The sequence below is a fragment of the Kogia breviceps genome, chromosome 20, assembly GCF_026419965.1.
Source record: "Kogia breviceps isolate mKogBre1 chromosome 20, mKogBre1 haplotype 1, whole genome shotgun sequence".
NCBI lineage: Eukaryota > Metazoa > Chordata > Mammalia > Artiodactyla > Physeteridae > Kogia > Kogia breviceps.
The window spans coordinates 23,779,764-23,794,564 of NC_081329.1; the positions used below are offsets into that span (position 1 = coordinate 23,779,764).

The 14,801-nt window shown below is 43.1% G+C and overlaps 1 protein-coding gene across 15 annotated transcripts in view; it reads right to left on the reverse strand.

The window, feature by feature from the left end:
- Window positions 1-14,801, reverse strand: part of FUT10 (fucosyltransferase 10) — a 434,768-nt gene that overhangs the window by 403,750 nt on the left and 16,217 nt on the right. The window lies entirely within an intron of this gene.

Here is a 14,801-nt window from a genome sequence, read left to right on the forward strand (position 1 = left end):
ACATCACCGCAGATCCCATGGACATCAAAAGGATAATAAAGGAATACTATGAACATAAATATTATGGTAACTCTCAAGTTATATTAATAATCCTATGTCATTATTTATTGAGCGTCTACCATGCCCCAGGCAACACGATGTGCATTTTACATGAATTATCTTAAAACTTCACAAAAACCCTAAAGAAATTGGATTTATCCTCATATTACAAACAAGAAAAGAAGCTTAAAGAGTTTCAGTAACAGTGCTGACGTCACAGATGTAACAAGTAGTAGAGATGAATCCAGACCATATCTTACTGACTCTCAGACACCAGGTCTTTGCATTCCACCACAGAGTTCCTCAAGCAATTGGGGGTATATAGTTTGGTTATGGTATAGCTCACCCTACCCTCTCCCTGCCAAAAAAAAAAAAAAAAAAGCCACCATTATCTCTGAAAAGTATGGAAATATCAATACATAAAATTGACCTGCCTTTGGTCATGAAGAGAGAAGTTCTTCCTGTCAGCCTGAGTATTTAATAGTAGTCTGGCTACTGTAAAACAACTTTCAGCTTCTTTCTCCCAAGGAATAATGTGATATAAAAAGGAGCATGACAGCAAAGGAAACCATAAACAAGGTGAAAAGACAACCCTCAGAATGGGAGAAAATATTTGCAAATGAAGCAACTGACAAAGGATTAATCTCCAAAACATACAAGCAGCTCATGCAGCTCAATATCAAAAAAAAAACAAACAACCCAATACAAAAATGGGCAGAACATCTAAATAGACATTTCTCCAAAGAAGACATACAGATTGCCAACAAACACACAAAAGGATGCTCAACATCACTAATCATTAGAGAAATGCAAACCAGACCAAAATGGAGTATCACCTCATACCAGTTAGAATGGGCATAATCAGAAAATCTACAAACAACAAATGCTGGAGAGGGTGTGGAGAAAAGGGAACCCTCTTGCACTGTTGGTGGGAATGTGAATGGATACAGCCACTCTGGAGAACAGTATGGAGGTTCCTTAAAAAACTAAAAATAGAGTTACCATATGACCCAGCAATCCCACTACTGGGCATATCCTCTGAGAAAACCATGATTCAAAGAAAGTCATGTACCACAATGTTCATTGCAGCACTGTTTACAATAGCCAGGACATGGAAGCAACCTAAGTGTGTCCATCAACAGATGAATGGATAAAGAAGATGTGGCACATATATGCAATGGAATATTACTCAGCCATAAAAAGAAATGAAATTGAGTTATTTGTAGTGAGGTGGATGGACCTAGAGTCTGTCATACAGAGTAAAGTAAGTCAGAAAGAGAAAAACAAATACCGTATGCTGACACATATATATGGAATCTAAAAAAAAAAAAAAAAAGGTTCTCATGAACCTAGGGGCAGGACAGGAATAAAGACACAGATGTAGAGAATGGACCTGAGGACACGGGGAGGGGGAAAGGTAAGCTGGGACAAAGTGAGAGAGTAGCACTGACATATATACACTACCAAACGTAAAATAGCTAGCTAGTGGGAAGCAGCTGCATCGCACGGGGAGATCAGCTCGGTGCTGTGTGACCACCTAGAGGGGTGGGATAGGGAGGGTTGGAGGGAGATGCAAGAGGGAGGGGATATGGGGACATACGTATACATATAGCTGATTCACTTTTTTATACAGTAGAAACTAACACAACATTGTAAAGCAATTATACTCCAGTAAAGATGTCCAAAAACACAATAAATAAATAAATATAATGTTTAAAAAAAGGAGCATGATGGGGTGTTACAAAGAGAAACTTTCTATAGTTAATGACAGAAATGCATGAAGCAATTGGGGAGGAAGAGGAGACAAGGGCAAAAATCCTGGTCAGTAAATAAGGCAGATGAGGTATGAGTGCAGGGGAAAAGGAGGAGAAACACTTGATCTTAACTACAATGAAAAGAAATAATCTAGGGACTTTCCTGGCGGGCCAGCGGTTAAGACTCTGCACTTCCACTGCAGGGGGCGCGGGTTCCAACCCTAGTTGGGTAACTGAAATCCCGCATGCCACTAGGCCAAAAAAAAAGAAAGAAAGACTCTAGTTCATATTTAAGCCTAGCAAACCTTTCCCATGTGCTAAAACTCACCACCCCTACACCACCACCATCTTATATGCCGAAATTGGGACTGAGAAAATCAACTACTTGTATGAGCACAATGGTGTCCTGGTACCAAATGTCAATTAAGACACAGCATTGGCTGAGGGGATCAAAGTTATAGGATAAGCAAAAACCAAGCAGTCATTTGGTTGCCATGAAAAGCAAAAATGCTCATTTCTTCTTTATGCTTTCAACTCCTCTCCAGATACTGGCAACCCAACCAGGGAGTGTTTGGAAAACTGAATTTAGAGGCTGAAAGTAGGCAACTTGAGAAATTGGAGCGAGTACTCGCCTTCACTTCAAACTACGAGACAGCTTAACTAGGAAGGTTGCAAGCTACTTGATGTCAGATATGAAAATAAAAACTAGAGTTTAAAAAAAAAAACAGGGCTTCCCTGGTGGCGCAGTGGTTGAGAGTCCGCCTGCTGATGCAGGGGACACGGGTTCGTGCCCCGGTCCGGGAGGATCCCACGTGCCGCGGAGCGGCTGGGCCCGTGAGCCATGGCCGCTGAGCCTGCACGTCCGGAGCCTGTGCTGTGCAACAGGAGAGGCCACAACAGTGAGAGGCCCGTGTACCGCCAAAAAAAAAAAAAAAAAAAAAAAAAAAAAACTAGAGTTTAGCTGCCTGGAGAATAAAGGAAAAAAAAGGGGCCACGCTAGCCGATCATGTAGCAAAGACTCAAGTCTCTGAAATTAGGAGCTTTACAGTCATTGATCAATGGGGAATTTAAAGGGATTGTTTTGCAGGAATCTATGAACGTGTGCACTGCAACACAGAGCTAAGTCAAATGACCTTGAACCCCTGGCCCCCTTCCCCAGCCAGCCTCACTCAATAATTTTACAGTTTTACAACAACACACAGAATCCTCTCCGCCCTCCCCAAAGGATACGCACTCTGGGTCTGTGCACCACTGGGTGGAGACAATCAAGAAAAACTTGTTATCTCATCCCTCCTGGATCCATGCTTTTGATCAGCATCAGCTCAATAATAAGAATTGATTCTAAGCAGAGGCCCCTGGTTCTGATGTTTCCAGACATCATCAGATGCTGCACTGGTCCAATAACTAAGTGCTCCCCAAAGACTAAATTGTGCCCAGGTGGCTAAAAGAATACCCTAATTGCATAATTCCTTTGAAAGAATCATCAAAATCCACACTTTCAATTACAAAGGTTTCCGGTCTCAACATCAAACATTCTTGGAAACTTTGTCACAAGGCAGATGTCTTTAAAGGGGATTTTATTTTCCCAAAGGCATTAAGTTATAATTGGATATTCTGTTACCAAACACTAAGCATCAGATCAATCATAGGCATACAGAAGTGACAATAGGATATGAAAGCAAAGACTCATCCACAAATTCCCATGATGGAACTTAGAGATTTTATATTAAGCCATAAAACATTAGTGGTGGAGGCCACCTAAGATCATCTCAAAGCTGGCCCCAGGGCCCCCGCCAGGCTGGCCTCAACGTGACTTCCTGGGGGGGCGTGGTAAAGAGCACAGACTCCCAGACCTCATCTCCAGAGATGCTGATTTGATATGAAGCGGAAAACAAAATGCTGTATTTTCCTCTTAATTTTCCCAGGTGATTCAAGACTCTTGGGAGGGGCGGGGGGGCATGACCCATATACATGACACTGCATGTTTTTCTTCTAACTTAAATGCTAATGGCTTCATCAGTAGATGAATGAGCCTGATGAATCTGTATTGACATTTCTAGACGTTAAAGTTTTTGGTGGTGAATTATATGACTACCCTTGCACACACAGATTTCAATCACTGCTCCTCATATGCAGCTGAAATATATAGTCACCAATGATTTGGATGCCAAATTTAGATGTCTGTACTCAGGAAAGTAAACTATGCAGATGTCAATAACCTTAAGGACTAAATATTTACATACCTATGAAAGCAAAATATTTAGTGATCAATAATTTACTGACTTATTATTTTCACCTGTCAGGAAGGAACTGAATAGCATTTTTTATCCATCACAGTTGTGGTAAGTTGGTAACACAAGGTGGAACTAAGTATCTGAGAGGCCAAGGAGTTAAATGAATATGCACAGTGAATTTTTCTCCGTGGACACCTGCATAAATGAAAATAGATACCACCAAGACATCAGGACATCAATTCTATCTTGAAATCACATCTCAAATCTACCCCTTTCTTTCTCCACTGCATCCTACCCTAGCCCAGAGCAACATCACTTCCACTTATTTAATAGGAACCGTGTCTTGCTTCCACTTTCACATTCCAATCCATTCTCCAAGGAGAAGCCACAGGGACCTTTTTACAGCATAAAGAGAACAGAGCAAAACAGAAGTCAGAGCATAGCACCCCTGCTTAAAACCTTCTGCTGTTGCCCTTAGAACATTGCCCTGAGAACACATTGTTCTTAGAACACATCCAACTCTCTCACCCTGTCTTGGGGAGCCCTTTATCACCTGGCCCCTGTCTCCCATTCGAATTTCATCTCGTTCTATCCTCCTTCACACCCACTCTGTACCCAGCACAGTGACCTTCTTTCTGACCCTCCATCACATCAAACTCCTTTCCACTCTCATCTGCATCTGCAGTTCCCTATACCTGAAATTCATTCCCTCCATCTTCACAGGACTGTCTCCTCCCACCTTTCAAGACTCAGCCTCAAATGTTACATCCTCAGAGAGGCCTCCCTGATCACTCCACCTCAAGCCAAAATGCTTATCCCTGCCTGGTAGCATCTTATTTACCTATTTCATAAGCTCCATGAGGGCAGAGCCTGTTGTAGACAGGCTTATAGAACCAGGTAATAGAACCACTATAACCTCAGCACCTAACACAGCGCCACACATATAATAAATGTTTCTTCCATGTCAGTTGTACTAATGAATGAAGAACACATCCCCAGCATCAGGAAGGGATACATCCTGCGACATTCTCAAACTCTCCCAAATCGTGAACACCGGTAGCATGTGATTTCCTCAAAAAATGGAGTTATGGGCTTCCCTCGTGGCGCACTGGTTGAGAGTCCGCCTGCCGATGCAGGGGACGCGGGTTGGTTCCCCGGTCCGGGAGGATCCCATGTGCCGCGGAGCGGCTGGGCCCGTGAGCCATGGCCGCTGAGCCTGCACGTCCGGAGCCTGTGCTCCGCAACGGGAGAGGCCACAACAGTGAGAGGCCCGCGTACCGCAAAAAAAAAAAAAAATGTAGTTATGTGGTCTATTTCATAGATCCAAACCTTAAGTTAGTCCAATATTCTACTCTTTAATCTATTTAAGTAGCTAACTTCTGCCTGATAACCACTGTTTCTTAAAATACTTCTCTTTGGCCTCATTTCCATTATCAGCATTAGTAGTTTACTTTCTTCAAAGAGGTTATTTTTTCACTAATAAAGAAAGTATTTAATATTTCAGGAGATTTCCAGCATACACAACAATATAACACAAAGCCAGTTGAGAGATGGACAGATGCTGGCTGTTCTTTTTTAAAAATTTTTATTTTATATTGGAGTGTAGTTGATTTACAATGTTGTGTTAGTTTCAGGTGTACAGCAAAGTGATTCAGTTTTACATATACATATGTCCATTCTTTTTCAGATACTTTTCCCATATAGGTTACTACAGAGTACTGAGTAGAGTTCCCTGCGTTGTACAGTAAGTCCTTGTTGATTATCTATTTTATATACAGTAGTGGCATGTGAGTCTCCAAGTATCCCCCGTCCAAGGTCAGGAGACTCGAATCTGTGCCCTAGAACTTATTGAGGTGGTGTGGGTCACACTGTGAATGTAAACTCTGCAAAAAAGAAATTTTCTGCTGTACTTACTCTTTAGTTGAAGTTGTTTTAGGTTTGTTTTGTTTTTTAATTTTTAAGAGCAAGAAAACATATTCATTAAAGGTGGCTGGTTTTTTTTTTTTTTTTTTTTTTTTTTTAGAGAGGAAGCAAGCTCTCTTGCCCCTCTTTTTTTTTAAATTAATTAATTTATTTATTTATTTTTGGCTGCATTGGGTCTTAGTTGCTGCACACAGGCTTTCTCTAGTTGTGGCGAGCGGGGGCTACTCTTCGTTGCAGTGCACAGGCTTCTCATTGCAGTGGCTTCTCTTGTTGCAGAGCATGGGCTCTAGGCATGCAGGCTTCAGTACTTGTGGCTCGTGGCCTCTAGAGCGCAGGCTCAGTAGTTTTGGCGCACGGGCTTCATTGCTCCGTGGCATGTGGGAACTTCCCGGACCAGGGCTCAAACCCGTGTCCCCTGCATTGGCAGGAGGATTCTTAACCACTGAGCCACCAGGGAAGCCCAAGCTGGCTGGTTTTATTTTGAGCGCCTGTGAGAGATGGGCACCTATGAGAGATGTGCGCCTATGTTGTCTGCTCTGAAGAACAAGCTGCCAGCTGGTCTCAGAGGATCTCTGGGTGTCAGAGAATCTGCCTAGAACTGGATGGGCGCCAGCATATCCATTGGCCCAAACGGCTGAAACTGCAGTAATGAAATCTGTCCGCTGGCTCCAGCAGGAAAGCGCCTGACTGTTGGCCCTTGTCACTAATGTGCTTCCTTTCAGATTTTTAAGCCCAACCTGAAAAGCGCTTTTGGTCCCAAAACAGTAAGAGAACTTCAGGGGGGTAATAAGTGCTATGAAAAGAAATAAAGCCGGGCAAGGGTCCACACCATCAGAGAGCCATGTGGGAGGAGAGCCCTATTTTGGAAAGAAGGTGAGGAAACAGGTCTCTCTGAGAAAACATCACTCCTGCAGAGACCCAATCGGTGGGGAGGAGTAACCCGGGGCAGCGCATCCCAGGTGGAGGAAGAGCAAACGAAAGGTTCTGAGGCTCGAACGGGCTCCCCCTGTCTGAGGGACAGCAAGCGGCCCGGAGGAGAGAGGAGCGAGCCGAGGAGACAGACCGAGGGTAAGAGACAGTCCAGGAGCAGGGCAGAGGCTGCAGAGTCGGAGGCCACGGTGAGGACCTGGAATTTTAACGAGATGAGCAGTCACTGCGGAGTCTGAGCAGAGCTCCGAGAATGGCTTTACCTTCAGCAAAGTATTTTGCGATAATTATTTGCCTAAACAGAAATAATGTATTTTTTGCATTTTTTAAATTGAGATATAGTTGGTTTACAATATTATATTAGTTTCAGATATACAACATAGTGATGCACAAATTTACAGATTATATTCCATTTGTAGTTATTATAAAATATTGGCTATTTTCTCTGTGCCGTACAATATAGCCTTGTAGCTTATTTATTTTATACATAGCAGTTTGTACCTCTCATTTAAAGGAGTCTGATTACAGCAAACATGTATGTATGTAGATAGATAAATACACATTTACATCTCTATACATTTATTGTGTATAATATACGATCTATCACTTAGTTATGACCTTCTTTTTCACATTCAACGTTGTTGCTGTCCACACAGTTCAAGTAAGTCCATTTTCTTGCCATCTCCCAAGTGAGTCTTAACCTGGCAAAAGTAATTACCTACTATCTGCATTCAATGCGCAGGGCCCAGGAAAGTCAACCTCCAGAAACAAACTACTAGTAAGAATCAACTCATAATGGGTGAAATTGGCAGAAATTACCCTGAGAACAGTTCACAGATGTGTCACTCATGAAGTGTCAGGGACACTCAGAACAGTCAAGATGACCAGGGACAGACGTATAAGGAAGTCTATCAAGGTTGTTACCATATCAACTGTGATACAATCTTACCAAACTGTACTTGTTTGTTTTCTGTGCTTCTCCCACACGTGGCAAGGGACCTGGCAAATTGTGACTCTGCAGAGCTGTTGTATCACTGAATGTTGGGATGCAAATGACAGGACAGATATCAAGATTCAAAGTAATTGTGAGACACGAGCCCCCACTTGCAGAATTCACAGAAGGAATGAAGGAGAGCTTGTCCTATGACTCTTTAATTCCTCAGCAAGGTCAAGAATACAGAAAGGGGTGAGAGAGAGTGGGGAGTCTTGGGTCCTCCTAATACAAAGAGCGCTAGGCGGACACAGTGAGCTCAGCAGAAAGAAGCTGGATGTGTCGCGGATACCAGGAGCTGGGAAGCGGTCCCACGCGACTACCTGGAACAGAGAGGCAGCTCTCTGGGAAAGGATGCTGGAAAAGCCAGGGTTCCAGCAGGGAAACTCCAAATGCCAGAATAGGAAATGTATACTTTAATCATCCACCAGACCCACTCAAGGCCATCAGATAGAACCATCTGCTGAGTTCACAGGACATGAAGCCACACGGGCCAAATAAGAAACGTCCAGTCTCCTTAATTCTCCTCCCTTTCCTTATAGCAACTCTGCCAGTCTCCAGAAAGCAGCAGATGAGGGAGGAAGAAGGAGGCAAGCAGAGTGTAGAGAGAGGAAAGACGTGCACTGCAGAGGGAGGACCGCAGGCCTGCAGCAGCATGAGAGAGGTCCAAGCTGGGGATGCAAAAATATGTAACCCTAGGCGTGGCATGGGGCTGAACGCTCCATTTACTAAGTTTGAAAGTGTGTTTGCAACTGAAAGTGACCATAAAACTGTCCATTCCCTGAGAGTGAGCACAAAAGCTGGGGCTCAGCCAAAGCTTCCAGTTAGAGGACAGTGAAAATTAACCCGCTGAGTGAGGTCTTAAAGGGACATTGTAAGAAACATAAATAAAGAATGTGTGTTTACAAAAATAAACTCAAAGTGGCTTAAAGACTTAAATATAAGACATGACACCATAAAACTCCTAGAAGAGAACACAGGCAAAACATTCTCTGACATAAATCGTAGCAATGTTTTCTTAGGTCAGTCTCCCGAGGCAATAGCAATAAAAGCAAAAATAAACAAATGGGACCTAACCAAACTTATAAGCTTTTGCACAGCAAAGGAAACCATAAACAAAACAAAAAGACAACCTATGGAATGGGAGAAAGTATTTTCAAGTGATGTGACTGACAAGGGCTTAATTTCTAAAACATACAAACAGCTCATACAACTCAGTAACAAAAAACCAAACAACCCAATCAAAAAATGGGCAAAAGACCTAAATAGACATTTCTCCAAAGAAGACATAAAGATGGCCAACAGGCACATGAAAAGATGCTCAACTTCTCTAATTATTAGAGAAATGCAAATCAAAACTACAATGAGGTACCACCTCACACCAGTGAGAATGGCCACCATTAAAAAGTCTACAAAAAATAAATGCTGGAGAGGGTGTGGAGAAAGGGAACCCTCCTACACTGTGGGTGGGAATGTAAATTGGTGCAGCCACTGTGGAAAACAGTATGGAGGTTCCTTAAAAAACTAAAAATAGAGCGACCATATGATCCTGCAATCCCACTCCTGGGCATATATCCAGAGAAAACTCTAATTCGAAATGATGCATGCACCCCAATGTTCACAGCAGCACTATTTACAATAGCCAAGACGTGGAAGGAACCTGAATGTCCATCGACAGAGGAATGGATAAGGAAGAGGTGATACATATATACAATGGAATACTACTCAGCCATTAAATGCCATTTGCAGCAACACAGATGGACCTAGAGATTATCATACTATCGATAAGTGAAGTAAGGTCAGAAAAAGACAAATATCATATGATATCACTTATATGTGGAATCTGAAATATGATACAAATGAACTTATTTACAAAACAGAAACAGACTCACAGACACAGAAACAGACTTATGATTACCAAAGGGGAAGGGGTTGGGGGAGGGATAAATTAGAAGTTTGAGATTAGCAGATACACACTACTACATACAAAATACACAAACGACAAGGCCCCACTGTCTAGCACAGGGAACTATTGTATTCAATATCCTGTAATATACCATAATGGAAAAGAATATGAAAAAGAATAGATATAAATATTTTGACATCCGTGGATGGGGGGAGCAAGAAGCCTGCGCCTGGAGTGAAGGTCCGAGGCCCCACCAATCACCCAGGACGCAGCCCTGGAGAGATGGATTGCAGTCCTTTGAGGAAGGCCAGTCCCACATTCTTCCTGTCTGTAACCTCCAGACGTCAACAAGGTGCGCTAATATCCACTTTCCTGAGGACGCTAAACATTTCGATAGCCTACTTTTCTCTTTCTGTCCACGTACCTGTATTTACTAAAAGTTCTATTTAGAAACTCACCCAAAACAAAAGCAGTTCCCGACCCTAACTACCCTCATTCTTATCAAAGGCACTCCAACCCCTCTCATGACAGACAGGTTTCAGGAGAACTGTTTTAAAATGCAGAGTTGCGTTTTGAAATCACTACAGTGATGGTTTCTAAGACTAAATTCTCTAACTCTAAGGACTTTTGTTTTTAAAAAAATTATTCACTTGTGACTGCTTAGTTTTTGTTTCAGAGAATTGCTGACGTAGTTGAAGCCTCACATTTCTCAAATGACTCAAACCAGACACAGGATTCACTGTATTTCACCGTGAAAGTCTTTAACTATTAATTCCAGGAATGTGTTTATATTAAGTAAATGAATCATCTCTAGAAAGAAAAAAAAGAAAGGAAGCTATAAAGGAAGCAAACAAAGTCAAAAATATTCCTGGTTCTGGATAAACAACAAGGTACTACTCTATAGCACAGGGAACTATATTCAATAGCCTCTAACAAACCATAACGGAAAAGAATATGAAAAGAATATATATATAACTGAGTCACTTTGCTGTACAGAAGAAAATAACACAATGTTGTCAATCCACTATACTTCAATAAAATCTAAAAACAATAATTTCTGGTTCACAAAAGCCTCAAGGTCACATAATCCGAGTTTCCATTTCTGTTAATTAGGTCAGCCTTTGACACGTGAATCATTTTCCTGCCTTTTCTTTTTCAATCCTGCTGTACCAGAGTCCCATTTGCAGTTGTAAGTGACCTACTTAATTAAAATATGAAACTCTCAGACAGAAAAGTATATTGTATTCACTCTATTTCACTCAACAGATCTTATTAAAGAACTGAATTTCTAATTTGGTTTGCTATAAACCATACACTGTAAGCAATTCCGAAATCCAAATATCCAGGTTTTATTATAGTCGGGAGTGTACATTCAAATACAGTTTGGGGGAAGGAGCACAGGATCAGGTGTCAGTGCATCTTGGTTCTCCGTCCAACTCTGCTGCTAACCCCTGTGTAATTGTGGCATATCCTTAACCTTCCTGAGCCTCAAACTCCTCACCTCGACAAAGAGGAGGTTAGACTCCCAGGTCCTTTAGGGCTCTAAGTATCTGTGACTATTTCCTGAGTGCCTAGCATGTACAAGGCACTTTGCTCCTTATAGGGGAGAGGGGAAGCACAAAGATGAAGTGTTGTTGCCCTGCCATCAAGAACTTTACACTCTAATATGGAAGAGAAGATGATATAGGACAAAACCAAATGCCATAGTTACCTTATTTATCTTCTTCTTTCCTCATCATTGGCATTGTGCCCGGTATATTGTATTAATAGATGCTCAATTAAATGACATAAAAGAGATATAAAATCCCTATGGACATTTAGAGAAGAGAGGCTACATCCAATGGAGGGGAATCAGAAAGCATTCATAGGTGTTATTTTTTTTTACTTTTATTTTTTGTTTGCGGTACGCGGGCCTCTCACTGTCGTGGCCTCTCCCGTTGCGGAGCACAGGCTCCGGACGCACAGGCTCAGCGGCCATGGCTCACGGGCCCAGCCGCTCCGCGGCATGTGGGATCTTCCTGGACCGGGGCATGAACCCGCGTCCCCTGCATCGGCAGGCGGACTCTCAACCACTGAGCCACCAGGGAAGCCCCATAGGTGTTACATTTGAATTGGTTTTTAAAAGGCCATTCAACTTTCACTTGCTCCCTAGCACCATCCTCTAATTTGATGCAAAATCTTAAGCCAAAGTTCAAGATTCTCCATGCTCTGGTTCCAATGTATCCTTCGATCTTAATCTCTCTCTTACATAAAATTATGCTGTAGCCAACCAATCTCCTTGCTGCAACCTCAGATATTACCCATAATTTTCTACCTCCATGCCCTCATTCATGCTGTTCTTCATACTGAAATGTCCTCCAGGGCTTCCCTGGTGGCGCAGTGGTTGCAAGTCCGCCTGCCGATGCAGGGGACACGGGTTCGTGCCCTGGTCTGGGAAGATCCCACATGCTGCGGAGCGGCTGGGCCCGTGAGCTATGGCCACTGAGCCTGCGCGTCCGGAGCCTGTGCTCTGCAGCGGGAGAGGCCACAACAGTGAGAGGCCTGCATATCGCAAAAAAAAAAAAAAAATGTCCTCTAATCCAATTCCATTATCCTTTAAGGCCTACTTCAAATTTCCCCTATTCTATGAAGGAGATTCTATGAAGCCTTTTCTGACCCCTCCAATCATATGTGCTCTCTCCCTTCTGTGAAATTCCACAAAACGTGTCGACATTTCTCTTATGGTATATACACCCTTTAGCACTGCATGACAGTTTGGTAATATCTGTGTCTCAAGATTATACTATTTGACATCAAAAGCTGTATTATTCCTCCACATTGCCAAACAAACGGTAGTGTTCAGTAGATTATTTTGACAGGACAAATTTTTAAAATGCTCCAGGACATAGAAATTGAATGAACAATGGTGCTAAGCCAGGAACATCTGTGGCATATGCCTAAAATGCTGACTATTCCAGTTTGATTTTTGAACATAAGTTTAGCTGATATAATCACGGGAGTTAAGCTCAGAAGGCAGGCCTGAGTCTTTACACAGAGCCTTGAGTGGCAGGGCAATAAAAATGGCATATATTCAGTGCTCAGTGGAGTCACAGTTCTGGGAGCTGGACAGTGACAAAATCCGAGATATGAAAAGCAAACCAGAAGCATCCTGGTTGACACATCAGTCTCCTGGGACTTTGGTTGGAGGCAAGTCCAACCCTGAGAGAAGAATCGGGTCTTAAGTGTGCAGATAAAATTAAGTTCATGCTCTGCAGGTCTGTGAGTCCTAAAAAAGTCACTAAGTAAATACTGCTCTGCAGGCTTCCCGGCAACCAGATATTTGAGTGTGCATCTCAATAGAAGGAAATAGACAAACACGAAAGCAATCATTATGAATTTCCAAACTGGTGAAAAAGCGAAGGTTCTATATTTTTCTGCAGAAGGGCGAAGGGAACAAAAAAGCACCAGGAACAAAAAAACACAAAGGACAGGGAATCAAAATAGCTTTGAATTCCTCAGCAGTAACACTGGAAGCTGGAATACAGTGGGAAAATGTCTTAAAAAACCAGAAAGAAAAGAATTTCCAACTTAGGATTCTATGCTGAGCCAAACCACCAGTGAAAGTAAAGGTAAAATAAGCACATGTTTACACATACAGAGTTTCTGAAAACTTACCTTCCATGAACCTTTCTCAGGACACACTGAAATAAAGACACAAACCGGGACTTCCCTGGCAGTCCAGTGGTTACGATTGCACTTCCACTGCCGGGGGCGCAGGTTCTATCCCTGGTTGGGGAACTAAGATCCCACATAGCCAAAAAAAGAAAAAATAAAAAGACACAAACCAAGAAAGAGGAAGATAAGGCATAACAGAAACAGAAAATCCAACACACAAGTGAAGTACAAGGAATCCCCAGACTGATGGGCAGTCAGGACAGCACCTGGGCACCAGGCAGAAAGGACGACGGCTCCAACTGGACACATCAGGAATCTCCGGGAGACATTTCTTTAAGAATATCTGGGGGCTTCCCTGGTGGCGCAGTGGTTAATGATCTGCCTGCCAATACAGGGGACACGGGTTCGAGCCCTGGTCCAGAAAGATCCCACATGCCGCGGAGCAACTAAGCCCGTGCGCCACAACTACTGAGCCTGTGCTCTAGAGCCCGCGAGCCACGACTACTGAGCCCGCGAGCCACAACTACTGAAGCCCGCGCGCCTGGAGCCCGTGCTCCGCAACAAGAGAAGCCACCGCAATGAGAAGCCCGCGCACCACAACGAAGAGTAGCCCCCGCTCGCCACAACTAGAGAAAGCCTGCGCGCAGCAAGTAAGGCCAAACGCAGCCAAAAATAAATTAATTAAGTAAATAAATTTTTTTTAAAAAAGAATATCTGGTGCTACTACAGGGAAAACAATTTGTGCAGGAAAAGAAATCTTATATCTTAAATCGTGGCTCACTGTGACTACATGATGATGTAAAAACTGGGTGCTAATCTATCTAAATGATGATATAACTTCTGGGGAAGAATATGGGGCTGAGAAATGAGTTAGGGGAGTAAGTGTGAGGGAGGAGAGTTAAATACTCTTCCATGGTAAGAAGAGTAAATATTCTTCCATGGTAAGAATCAATATATAATGCCTAAAAGTGAAAAACCAAGAAGTCACAATCAAAGTGTTACTTGAAAACCAGGAGCTCTATGTGCATGTATAACGTGTTAAAAAGTTTTAAATGTCCAGCCCCGGCCTGGTCCGGCCCGTCCCCCTCCCCGCCGGGTCCTTGAGGCCCAGCCTGGTCGGGCTGCTGGTGGCTGGGCACCGATGGCCGGACTGGCCAGACAGACGGGCGCACGCGAGGACAGACGGAGGGATACACGGAGGGCCACGGGGACGCTCGGCCCGGGCCAGTGCTAAGAGGCCCACCCAGGAGGGCTGGGGCAGCACTCAGAATTTTTATTTGGCTGCTACCTTAAAATACAGGCCCTAAAAATGCCAGCTTGTTTGGACTTAGAAGATGACCTGATAAAAAAATGACCTGACAGAAAATGATAAA